The 13,852-nt window shown below is 40.6% G+C and overlaps 1 protein-coding gene across 17 annotated transcripts in view; it reads right to left on the bottom strand.

Moving 5' to 3' along the window:
• Window positions 1-13,852, bottom strand: part of LOC116648530 (cytochrome c oxidase assembly factor 1 homolog) — a 131,120-nt gene that overhangs the window by 24,523 nt on the left and 92,745 nt on the right. Inside the window, exon 1 of one of the 17 annotated variants that reach the window (XM_032430556.1) lies at window positions 213-656. The exons of the other annotated variants lie outside the window; for them this stretch is intronic. The gene's annotated coding sequence lies outside the window, so the exon portion shown is untranslated. Of the gene's footprint in view, window positions 1-212; window positions 657-13,852 lie in introns of those variants that run through there. 17 annotated transcript variants of the gene reach the window in all.

Raw genomic sequence — 13,852 nt, 5'->3', positions numbered from 1 at the left:
CTTGAAATAAGGGAGACAAAAAGGCTAATACCAAAGAACAAAAAGATAAAAGCATGGAAGTAAATATATGAGATTAAGAAAAAATTAAAAGAACTTAAATGTTCTCACCAAAAAAAAAAAAAAGATAAATATGTGAGGCGATGCATTTATTAATTAACTTGATGGGGGAATGTACACTTTAAGTATCTTACGATTTTATTTGTCAGTTATACCTCAACAACAACAACAACAAAGACGTGATGATGTTGACATGAGGCCACCAGGCTGGAGCTCTAATCCAATGTGACACCAGGGATGCGTGCACAGGAAAAATACCATGTGAAGAGGCAGTAAGAGGCCTACCTACAAAGCAAGCAAAGAAGCCTCAGAAGAAACCAAACCTGCCAACACCTTGATCTTACACTTCTAGCCTCCAGTACTGTGCGAAAAAACTTTCTGTTGTTTAAGCACCCACCTCCACAAATGAAAATGAAGTTGAGCATTTAAAAAATTAAGCATAAAAATGTTACTGCCAGATTTTTAACTAGTTTTGGCTTTCAAGTCTTAGAATAACTGAATGCTTCTAACAGAAAATCTTCCCATAACCTTTTATTTTTTATTTTTTAATTTAAATCCAATTGTACAACATAACGTACATCATTAGTTTCAGATGCAGAGTTAGGTGATTCACCAGTTGCATGTAACACTCAGTGCTCATCACATTACGTGCCCTCCTAAATGCCCATCACCCAGTTGGCCCATCCCCTCTACCCACCTCCCCTCCAGCAACCCTCAGTTTGTTTCCCAGAGTTAAGAGTCTCTCATGGTTTGTCTCCCTCTCTGATTTCTTCCCATTCAGTTTTCCCTCCCTTCCCCTAAGATCGTCTGCGCTATTTCTTATATTCCACATATGAGTGAAACCATATGGTAATTGTCTTTCTCTGACTGACTTATTTCACTCAGCTCCAGTTCCATCCATGTCAATAGAAACGGTAAGATTTCATCCTTTCCGATGGCTAATATTCCACTGTATATATATATATACTACATCTTCTTTATCCATTCATCTGTCAGTGGACATCTGGGCTCCTTCCACAGCTCGGCTATTGTGGACATTGCTGCTATAAACATTGGGGTGCAGGTGCCCCTTCTTTTCACTACATCTCTATCTTTGGGGTAAATACCTAGTGGTGCAATTGCTGGGTCGTAGGGTAGCTCTATTTTTAACTTCTTGAGGAACCTCCATAGTGTTCCCATAACCTTTTATTTGTAACAGGCCGATCAAGAGGCAAGCAGCCTGGCATGAGGGACTTCCCCCACCCCTTTGTTTAAGCTGAGTTAAGAATGTTAATAAAAGGCTGTCCAATAGTCTTTCTATCTAAAGTATCTGTTAGTGACCAGAGGGAGACCATGACTACCTGGAGAAAGGGCCCCAGTGCCAACAAAAATAATTAACATTTTTAAAATATTAATATAATGTAAGATAAAAAAAGACAACAACTAGTTTAAGAGAGCACCAGGCTACCACCTCCTGACATGAATTTACAAATCCCATTTAAAACATCTATAAAGAAACATAAAAGAAATGACAGAAGGTAGAACCTACTTTTGAATAGGAACAATTTGCTAGAGTCTGGGAGAAATTTCTACTAACCACAGTGTGAATGTAGACTGAGAAACACACCCATGGCCTCTGAAGGGGAAGAACCAGAGCTCCCAGGAAATACGTGGGAAGAGGGTTCAGCTCCTCACCTCTCTCTACTTATACTCCAAAGTTTCTGGGTTGGCAGCATTCAGGAAATAGGCTGGCCAGCCCACACTGGGTGAGTCCTGAACAGCCACTCTCCCTTCCCCATCCAGAAGCTCTTTTTCTATATCCATTTGGAGACTACTATCCTAGTACGTAAACCCTGCAATAATTAGAGGCAAGACGGGCACTGGCAACAATTGACTGCAAGAAGTAAAATCATGTAGAGAAAAACGATTTGGACATTTCATTGTTTATAGGAATAACTTATTGCCTATGGAAACCAAGAGCAATGGGAATAAGGAGACATTATGCTGAGAAAGAAATGGAAGAAATTTAGATACGGAGAGATTTCAAGGAAACCTGAAAATACAATAGCAGAACTGCCATTTAGCTCAGGAGAAAAAGAGCAGAATTAACACAGCAGAAAAGCTGAATTCATAATGAGGAAGTTACAGTCATGACTTGACAGAGTTGAAAAAAGACAAAAATGCATCATGTTCCAATTCCATTCACCAACATTTACAGGCAAAAATTTTATATTACAAGAAAGAAAAACAAATAGAAATCAGGTCCCCAAGAAGGTATACATATAAAGAACAATGAATTCCCAAAGACAATGGAATAATAACAATGACTTCCTGAGAAACAAAGACTGTGCCCCAAGAAATCTAAGAACAGCCAAACCGTGCGAACACAGGAGGAACTGTAAGTTTGGAGATCATATATTATTATATTATATAACCCTCATAGCGTTCCTGAAACATTATTTGAAGATACGCTACACCTTATCAAAAAATAAACCCAAATTCCCTAGAAATAATGGCATATTTGGACTGACAGCATGCATGGAGGTCAATTAAACTAGTTAGACCTAAATTACTATTATTTATACAGTTACCAAATGAATGGAAACATCTAGTACTTTTTAAAAATAATATATAAAATATTTAAATTTATAATATGGCCTAAAATTCCAGAAAACTAAACATAAAATGTGTGTAAAACCAAGTGGAGGGACTCATTCATCATAACTGAGGTAAAAATACTGCTTTTTGTCTTGATGTTGACAGAGAAATTAATAGAATTAAAAGCATGAATCAAATTCACTAAAGGAAGTAAACGCAAACAAGCCTTTGCCATAGGAACAACATCCTATGAACTAACATAATAAATGTGAAGGATTTAGACTCTCATAGTGCGGTAGCTAGGCTCCAAAGATGGCCCTCAGTAAACCACACCTCCTCATCTTCACAGACCTGTCACTTGAATCTGGGCTGGCCCTATAAATCACTTCTCCCAACAGAATGAGGCAGAATTCATGCTGTGGCAGTTCCACGCCTCAGCTTGAAAGAGGCCCGGCAGCTTCCAGTTCAGCACTCTTGGGAGCCCTAAGCTGCCATATAAGAAGTATGGTTACCCTGCTGGAGAGACCTCATAAAAAGACCATGTGAAGTGACCACTTGGTGAAGGAGAGGTCTGAGACTAGATGGAGATAGACAGATAGGTAGACAGACAGACATCGATGCCCATTGTCCCAACATCCCATTTGAGCCCAGCTGTCCCTACCAACACACTAGCCATGTGAACGAGCAACCACAGATATGCTAGTCTAGGTGAGCCGCCAGATGACTGCAGTACCAGAACACCCACGGAGCAGAAGGACCATCCATGAATCACGACAGATAATAAATGGTTCCAGTTTGAAGACACCAGTTTTGAGATGCTTTGTTATGCAGGAATAGAAAACCAAAACATCCTTTAAAAGCTTTTCTGAAAGGATTTTAAAAACTCTGTAAAATATACGTTATTTTTAAGAACAATTTAAAAAGCAATGAAAGGCTTAAAAATAGAAGACTTGGCATATTCAAACAAAAACAAAGCAGAGTGGAAATATTCAAAGAGTAGATTCAAGGCAAAAAGCCTTAAGCTGAGTCAAAGACAGACAAAAATATAACAGCTATGATCAGCAGTAGCAAATAACGTTAACACTAAAATATAATAAAGCCAAAAACTACTAAAAATAAAAAAATTAAAAAGTATGAAACCAAAATGTCATTTTCCATCCTTAACAAATCCAATGAACAAAAAAAAAAAAAACAAGAACCAAGATTTTGAGTCATTTTTTACCTTGCAAGTTTCAGTGTGTGTGCACATGTGCACACACATCTGTGAATACATATTTGAACATACTGAGACTTTTCAGTGTCTAGCAGGTGGCATTCATTTCATAAGGCTTCATGAGACTGACATAAATTTTCTCCTGTTTCCACTGTCCAGTCCTGTGACTACCTCCTGGAGAATAAATCTGTCCAACTCTTGGGAGGACAAAACAAGCATAGATCAGCAATTAGGTATCTTAAACCAATTCATATGAACCACAGTGGAAATTCACCTTACACTACTGCAAGTGGCTATTACCCTTAATTTTGAAGATTAAGATTTAGGTAAAATTTGAACTGGGTTTCAAATTAAGAAGATGAAAGAACTTAATATCAGCTGAATGCCATTTTCAATAAGAATAAAACAAACTGGGGGCGCCTGGGTGGCTCAGTTGGTTAAGGGTCTGCCTTCAGCTCAGGTCTTGATCCCAGAGTCCTGGGATCAAGTCCTACATTGGGGGGGTCCCTGCTCTGCAGGAAGTCTGCTTCTCCCTCTTCCTCTGCTCCTCCCCCCGCTCATTCTCTCTCTCTCAAATAAATAAATAAAATCTTAAAAAAAAAAGAATAAAACAAACTGAAAAGGTTAAGTTGTTGTCCAATCATTCAACCAACATATATTTGCCAACTGCACTCAAAATACCAGGCACCAGGCTATGCCGCTGGAAATACAGCAGAGAACAACAAAGACAGGTGGTTTGTGGACCTGACACTGCAGTGGGAGGAGATAAACAATAATAAGATTAATTTAGTTAGTGATAAATACATTGGAAAAAACAGAGTGTCAAGAGAATGAGAGGACAAGCCACAGACTGGGAGAAAAATATTTGCAAAACACATATTTTATGATAAAGAACTATTACCCAAAATACACAAAGAACTCCTAAAAATCAACAATAGGAAAATAAACCTAATTAAAAGCTGGGGAAAAAATCTGAACAAATATCTCTTAAAAGAAGATGTAGAGATGGCATATAAGCATGCGCAAAGACAGTCAATGTCATCTGTCATCAGGGAACTACAATTAAAACAATCAGATACCATCATGCACCTATACTCACTACTAACTACAACCACAAAATTCCAAAACACTACCACCACCAAATGTTGGATGTGCAGCAACCACCGATGGTGAGAATATGCAAAATGGTACATCCCCTTTGAAAACAGTTTGGCAGCAGCTTACAAAACTAACCTACCTACCTACCTAAACAAACAAACAAACGTCTGTGACGTGTGAAAATCAATAAAGGGAAACCTCACTAAAATGGGGTCAGGAGGTTCGGCAGGGGTAGCTCTTCTGCCCCATCACTCTTCCTCAAATGCAAATTCAGGAGGAAGAGACGGACCTTGCAGGTGGATACACTTTACCCTCCCAGCGGGAAAGAAGAAAGGTTTTCCTCCCACACCACCACCGGATCCCGCCCACCACAGCCCAGCCAAGGAGGAGCCGATGTACTCCCAACTCCGTGTTTATCACAGCCCTCCCAAGTTCCCATTTGCCATTGCTTTCTATGAAAGACTGTACTTCTCCTCTGTTCTCAGGGCTTCCCTATGGTTTTGACATAGTTTACCTGGACGCATATGGCAATTCTTTGCTATTCCCCCCAAAAAAACATCTTTTGCTGGTGAAAATAACTGGCAGTTTTCTTTTTAAGGTTAACACATGCTAGAATATAAAAGGAAGAAAGAGCAATTTTAGCTGTGGCGTGAGGGAAGGCCTCTCTGCCAAGGCAACATTTGAGTGGAGAGTGAAGGAGTAACATGAAAACCAGAGGAGGGGCAAGTGAAGCAGGCTAAGGCCCTGAGGCAGCCACCAACTTGGTAGGTTCAGGAAAAGGAAAGCAGGCTAGTATGCTGAGGGCCGGCCAGTGGGCAGGGTCTTCCTCATGTAGATCTTTTGGGTATCCTAGAGAGTGGATTTGATTCCAAGTGTAATGAGATCCTGCTAGAGACTTCAATTAGGAGATGCTATAGTCTGGCCTGCCTTTTCTTTCTTCTTTCTTTTTTTTTTTAAATATTTCTCTAAAAGGGGCAGGAATGGAAGAAGGAAACCCAGTGAAAAAGCTCCTGTGGTAGTCCACACTGAAGATGAGGGCAGCCTGGACAGGCTGGTAGCAGCGAAGATGTGAAGAAGTGAAAAGACACGAAGTATGAAGCAGAGCTAAGGGGATTTGCTGACCAACTGGATATTGGAGGACCAGTGAAGGACAAGGCAGAGTGATTTCACAGAATTTATCATTATGATCCTTAAACCTCCCTTACAATATTTTGAGCATTCAAAATTACCATGCAGTTAGACTTTAGAAATGATAAAGAGTTGTGGCAGAAAGCTTTAAATAATAAACCATGATTTCTGAATCTGATTACTCATGAGGTCTTATCTGTTTGAAAAATATACAAGGCCATTCTCTTGCAGATTTGAAAACATTAACAAGAAAATAGTGTTTTCTGGCATCAAAACCTTTATATAATGGACTCTGATTCATAACCATTTTGCAAGTGAATATGGTAAGGCAAACCCTAGTAAACATTTACTTCAGCATTTCTATTAAAAGCCTCCATTTTAGAAAAAGAAAGTATATAGGAGAATAAAACAATTTGGTATCAGTGATTAGAAATGGAATCTGGGAGGACTGTGGTTGAACATCCTTCCCTGAAACTCTCCCTTCATTTTCACAGACTGTTTTCTTTTTTCCTCTCTGGTCAGTCCTCTTAAGTTCCTTATTGAAATCTATACCCTCTATCTGTTCTATATTGTCTCTCATTCTGTGTTATGGGCCGAATTGTGCGCTCTGCCCCCCAGTCATATGTTGAAGCCCTAATGCCCAATACCTCAGAATATAACCATGTTTGAGGATAAGGTCTTTAAAGAGGTAATAATGTTACAAAGAGGTCTTTATGGGAGGCTCTAATCTGATAATGACTCCCTTATAAGAGGAAATTTGGACAGAGACATGCAGACAAACAGGGGAAAGACCATGCAAAGACAGAGGTGTCCCATCTGGAAGCAGACAAGAGGGCTCAAAAGAAACCAAACGTGATGATACCTTGATCTTGGATATCTACCCTCCAGAAATGTGAGGGAATAGGGGCACCTGAGTGGCTCAGTCGGTTAAGCGGCTGCCTTCAGCTCAGGTCATGATCCCAGGGTCCTGGGATCGAGCCCCGCACCGGGCTCCCTGCTCAGCAGAGAGCCTGCTTCTCCCTCTCCCTCTGCCTGCCGCTCTGCCTACTTGTGGTCTCTCTGTGTCAAATAAATAAATTAAAAAAAAAAAAAAATCTTTAAAAAAAAAAAGAAATGTGAGGGAATATATTTTGTTCAAGCCACCCAGTCTGTTGCATTTTGTTATGACAACCCTAGTAAACTAAAACACTCCATATACTCTCTTCCGCCCCACTCTGTCCCCACTCTAAATTTCACCTAAGATCATACTCAAAGGCTTTAATTTGCATCAACTAAGATGATTCCCGAATCTCTGTATCTAGGTGACGCATCCCTAACGGCAAAACCAACTTTAGTTTAGTGCTTTAAACTAAGTCTCTATTACATACACATGTGCCCAAGTCTGCTCCTTCCCCCATCCTTCTCTACTCTATGCCTGCTCTCCTTCCTGCATTCCCTACAGTGGTGGATGGAACCACGCCAGGCCCTAAGTACGCTACCTGGGAATCACCCTCATAAAAACAAAACAAAAAAAGCTACCATGTATTTATTAAACATGTAGGAGCTTTACATACACCCTCTTAAAGCAACTAGAACTTTTGTATACTGCTGGTGGAATGTAAGTTAGTAAAAGCACCATGGAAAACTGTTTGGCAGTATCTAGTGAAGTACACATTTACATATCCAGTAACTCAGCAATCCTACTCCGAGATACATGTATCATAGAAAAACATACATGCATACACCAGAAAGCACATACAAAAATTCATAGCCACGTTATTTATAATAGCCCCCAAACAAAAATGTCCATCAGCAGCAGAATGGACAACAACAAAACAACCTCATATATTCATATAATGACACACGATACAGCAATGAAAATGAACAAGTGAGAATAAACCTTAGAAACACAATATTGAGCAAGAGAACTCTGAATTCCGGATGTTGCACATTGAATAATTCTCTGTACATAAAATGTTTTTCTTCTCCAAAATTGGTTTTTTTTTTAATTTTAAAATTGTGGTAAAAATATAACACAGTGACATCACTAAGATGGCAGAGTAAGAGACCCCAGTCTCCTTCCCCAACACGGAACAATTAGACAGCTCTCCATGAACAAAAATAGCTGTAGGAGAGCTCAGGAGTTAACTTAAAAGGCTTCAGCAACAGAGTGGACGAAAAAGCCTGAGAATAACTGCACAAAAATGGAAAGAAGAAAGTTTCATTTTGCTCACATCATCCCGTCCCCCAGGCCAGCACTGCTCAGTGCCAAGAGGAACTTTCCCGTGGGACAGAGTTCTCTTTGCAAGGAAAAGGAAAGCGAGGTGAACACTAGCTTCCCCAGCCTTTCAGAGGACCCATTCCAGTGTTACTCTGCCCAGAGACCAGCAAAGCTGACGTGAACGGAGAGAGCTAGAACAAGGAAAAGGGCAGGCCTACCAAGAGCGGCCATGCAGCAGAAGCGACAGTGCCCAGTGGCCTGCTCTGCAGAGGGCCCCAGCAGCCCTCACCTCTGAGGACAACAGGCCTTGTGGGTACTACGGACCCCATCAGCTCGCATCATGAGGACCTCATCTCGGACAATACCAGCAGGCTTGTCCATAGGGTACATCAGCAAGCTTTCACCACTGAGAAAACCAACAGCTGCCACAGCTACAACGGGTTCCCTCCAGATCCTGCCACGGAGATTTTCATCCACAGGTTTTCACATTCACAGACAACTGCCTGCAGTCCTTCTTGCTTCCTCGCCCTCCTTCCCGCTGGAGACCGGGATCTGCCCTGGCAGCTAGCTCTGGCCACGTACACAAGCAGCCGCCAGCCTAGGCCCCTGCAGCAGACCTTCACCACTGTGCCGACCCTTGCAGCCACGCACGTGCGAGCCGGCAGCTGAGGACCCCACGGCCGCCTGTGTGCCCAGATACGGCTCTGACTCCAGTCACTGGCCTGCACAGCTCGACATACACGCAGCTAGACCCCGCAGCTGTGCACCTGCGAGCTGCTGGCCCCAACTTATCAAAGGCCTCCAACATCACGTGTGTGCTTGCAGCAAGCCCCAGAAGCCACACAAGTGTACAGTGACAGTCCAGGTCCCTGAAGCTACTCTGGCCCCCAGAGCAGGCCCTGGGACTCCTGTCGTCAGCCTGCACCATCATGCATACTTAAGAAAGACCCCTGTAGCTGCTGGCCTTGACCTGATACTGGCCCCCAAAGCGGCTAGCCCCTGCAGACTCACAAAGAAATACTGACAGCCAGTTCTCTAGAACCCTGCTGCTGAACCCCTGGCCTTGGCACTGCACATGTTATCTGCCACTGACCCTCCCCACACAGGCCCCTGCAGCCACCCCCCACGGCCAGCCAACTCCAGGCCCCCACGCTGCCTGCCCTGGGACCTACATGTTGTGCCCAGAGGTGCCGCTGAGGACCTCAACAGCCCCTGTAGAAACTGCGGACCCCATCGACCTCTAACCAAGGGTATCAGTTGTTGATGTAGTGGAAACCTGCTGCTTGAGCTGACAAGTCACCACATATCCCGCGGCCCAGAGCTGCCACACATCCCTGCACCACTAGACCCAGGTTCACAGCACACTCCGATGTGCCCCACCTCCAGGTGAAGGTCTTCCCGTCCGAAGTCAGTCCATAAAATGTGGAAGAAGTGACTGCTTCTTTAAAATACACAGATAACTACAGCGATCACAAAGAAACAAGGAAATTAGTGAAAAATGGGCAAAGGATACAAATAGACATTTTTCGAAAGAAAACATCCAGATGACCAACAGACACATGAAAAGATGCTCAGTATCAGCCATCATCAGGGAAATACAAATCAAAACTACACTGAGATATCACCTCACACCTGTCAGAATGGCTAAAATTAACAAGTCAGGAAACGACAGATGTTGGCGGGGATGCAGAGAAAGGGGAACCTTCTTACACTGTTGGTGGGAATGCAAACTGGTGCAGCCACTCTGGAGAACAGCATGGAAGTTCCTCAAGAAGTTAAAAATAGAGCTACTCTATGACCCTGCAATTGCACCACTGGGTATTTGCCCAAAGTATACAAAAATATTCATTCGAAGGGATACATGCACACTGATGTTTACAGCAGCATTACCAACAATAGCCAAATTATGGAAAGAGCCCAAATGCCCACTGACTTATGAATGGATAAAGAAATGTGGTATATGTATATAATGGAATATTTTCATCCATAAAAGAAGAATGAAATCTTGCCATTAGCAGTGACATGGATGGATAGAGAGTATTACTCTAAGTCAGAGAAAGACAAATACCATATGATTTCACTCATATGCGGAATTTAAGAAACAAAACAACAATCACTGAGGGAAAAAAGAGAGAGGCAAACCAAGAAACAGATTCCTTTTTTTTTTAAGATTTTTTTTTTTCAGAGAGAACGGAAGCAAGAGAAATTACAAAGGGAGAGGGAGAAGCAGACTCGCTGCTGAGTGGAGAGCCTGACGTGGGCTCGATCCCAGGACCCTAAGATCATGAACTAAGCCAAAGGCAGACACTTAACCAACTGAGCCACCCAGGTGCCCCAAGAAACAGATTCTTAACTACAGAGAACAAACTGATGGTTACCAGAGGGAAGGTGGGGGGGCGGGGTTGGTTTAAATAGGTGATGGGAATTAAGAAGTATACTTGTGATGAGCACCAGGTGTTGTATGGAAGTGTTGAATCACTAAATTGGACACCTGAAACTAATATTACACTGTATGTTAACTAACTGGAATTTAAATTAAAACTATTAAAAAAACAAAACAAAACAAAGAAATAAGGAGATATGACACCACAAAAAGATCACAATAAACTTCCAGTAACTGACCTCCTCAAAATGAAGATAAAGAAATTGCCTTACAGGGGCACCTGGGTGGCTCAGTCGTTAAGCATCTGCCTTCGGCTCAGGTCATGATCCCAGGGTCCTGGGATTGAGCCCCGCACTGGGCTCCCTGCTCAGCCGGGAGTCTGCTTCTCCCTCTCCCACTCCCCCTGCTTGCGTTCCATCTCTCGCTCTTGCTGTCTCTCTTTTAAATAAATAAATAAATAAATAAATAAATAAATAAATAAATAAATAAGAAATTGCCTTACAAAACCTTTTTAAAAACTGTTATAGTCAGCTATAAGAAAACACAGATAAACAACTTAATAAAATCAGGAAAACAATACAAGAACAAAATGAGAACAACAGAGAGATGAAAAATATAAAAAAGAACTAAACAGAAATTTGGGAGCTTAAGAAGTGGCTGAAATGACAAATTCAATACCTTCAGCAACAGACTCAGACAGAAGAATCAGTATACTCAATGATAAATCATGTGAAATTATCCAATCAGTGGAATAAAAAGAAAAGAGCCAAAAAGAATGAAGAAAGCATGCAGAATGTATGGGACGCCATTAAAAGAAATAAATGATGCATATGGGGGCTCCTGGGTGGCTCAGTCTGTTAATCATCTGCCTTTGGCTCAGGTCATTACCCCACGATCCTGGGATCAAGCCCCATGTCAGGCTCCCTGCTCAGCAGGGAGTTTGCTGCTCCCTCTCCCTCTGCTCCCTGACCCCTGCTGATGCTCACTCACTGCCATGCTCTCTCATATAAAGAAATAAATAAATGATGCATATGGAAGTCCAGAAAAAGAAGAGAGGAAGAAAGGGCAGAAAGTTTTTTTAAAGATATAATGGCTAAAAACTTTCCAAAATGGAGAGACATTTGGACATCTAAGTTCATGAAGCTCACAGATCTCTAAACAATTCAATGCAAAGATATCTTCTCAAAGACACATTATAACACACTGTTCAAAATTAGGACACAAAGAGACAATCTTGAGAGCAGCTAGAGAAAACATGCTTGTCACTTACAAGGGAACCCCACAGGATATTAGTGGCTTTCTAAGCCAAAATTTTATACTTTGAGAGAGAACAGGATGATATACTCAAAGTGCTGAAAGAAAAAAAAAAAATGACCAAGAATACTTTTTCCAGTAAAGCTTCCTTCAGAAGAAGGAGAGGTAAAGATGTTCTCAGACAAAAGAAAAGCTGAGGGAGTTACTCATCCTGAGATCTACATTACCAATAATGTTGAACAAGATTTTCAAGCTTAAAAGTCAGGATGCTGAGTAGTAACATGAAACACACAGTAAAGTTAAGTTTACAGTCAAACTCAGAAAACTCCAATAGTGTAATACAGTGGTTTGTAAATCACTTAACTCCAGTATAAAGGACAGAAGTATTAAAAATAACTAGAGGTATAATAATTTGTTAATAGATACACAATATGAAAAGATGTAAATCATCAAAACAAAAACACAAAATGTAGGGAGAGTAAAAGGGTAGAGCTTTTTGTATGCAATTAAAATTATGTTGCAATGTTTAAAATAGACTGATAAATATCTGTAAAATATATTATGGAAGCCCAGATATCCATCAACAAATGAATAAAGAAGAGGTGGTGTATATATACAATGGAATATTACTCAGCCATCAAAAAGAATGGAACCTTGCCATCTGCAATGACATGAATGGAACTAGAGGTATTACACTAAGCAAAATAAGTCAGTCAGAGAAAGACAAATACCATATGATTTCACTCATATGTGGAATTTAAGAAACAAAACAGATGAACATAGGGGAAGGCAAAGAAAAATAAAATAAGATAAAAACAGAGAGGGAGGCAACCCATAAAAGACTCTTAACTACAGGGAACAAACTGAGGGTTGCTGGAGGGGTGGTGGAAGGGGGGATGGGGTAATTGGGTGAGGGGCATTAAGGAGGGCACTTGCTGTAATGAGCACTGGGTGTTATATGCAACCGATGAATCACTAAATTCTACCCCTGAAACTAATAATACACTATACGTTAACTAAGTTGAATTAAAAAAAAAAAAAAAGATATGTTATGGAAGGCTCATGGAAACCACAAGCAAAAACCTACATAGCTAAAAGATTTAATAAAGGGAGCCAAAGTATACCACTACAGAAAGTTATCAATTCAGAAGGAAGACAACAAGAGAGAAAGAAAGGAACAAAGGAACTACAAACAACCAGAAAAAAAATTAGTAAGATGGCATTATTAATAACCACCTACAAATATTACTTTAAATATAAATGGGTTAAATTCTCCAATCAAAAGAATAGAGCGTCTATATGCATAAAAGTAAGACACAACTATATGCTGCCTACAATACACTCCTTAATACTTAAGGACACACATAGTCTCAATGTGAAAAGATGGAAAAAGATATTTCAACACAAATGGAAACCAAAAAAGAACAGATAGCTAACCTTATTATCACACAAAATTAACTTTAAGTCAAAACTGTAACAAGAAACAAAGATCATTACATAATGATAAAGGGGTCATTTAATCAAGAGGATATAACAACTGTAAATATATATATGCACTCAACATTGGAGTACTTAATACAGAAGACATATATAACAGATATGAAGGATGAAGCAGACAACAATGCAATAACAGTAGGAGACTTTATAATCCCACTTTATAATGGATAGATGATCCAGACAGTAAATTAATTGGGAAACTTGGGACTCAAACTATACTTTAGGCCAAATGGACCTACCAGACATTTACAGAACATACCAACCAACAGCAGCAGCATATACCTTCTTTTCATAGGCACATGGGACATCCTCAAAAATGGATCATATGTTAGGTCACAAAACAATTCTTACCATATTTTAAAAAGATTGAAATCGTACCAATCTGACCATAATGCTATGAAACTGAAAGTCAATAAAAGGAGGAAACCTGGAAAATTCACAAATG

This window comes from Phoca vitulina, unplaced genomic scaffold (assembly GCF_004348235.1).
Source record: "Phoca vitulina isolate PV1807 unplaced genomic scaffold, GSC_HSeal_1.0 scaffold44, whole genome shotgun sequence".
NCBI lineage: Eukaryota > Metazoa > Chordata > Mammalia > Carnivora > Phocidae > Phoca > Phoca vitulina.
The sequence above is the reverse complement of the archived record's forward strand: the minus strand, read 5'-3'. Positions and strand labels throughout refer to the sequence as shown.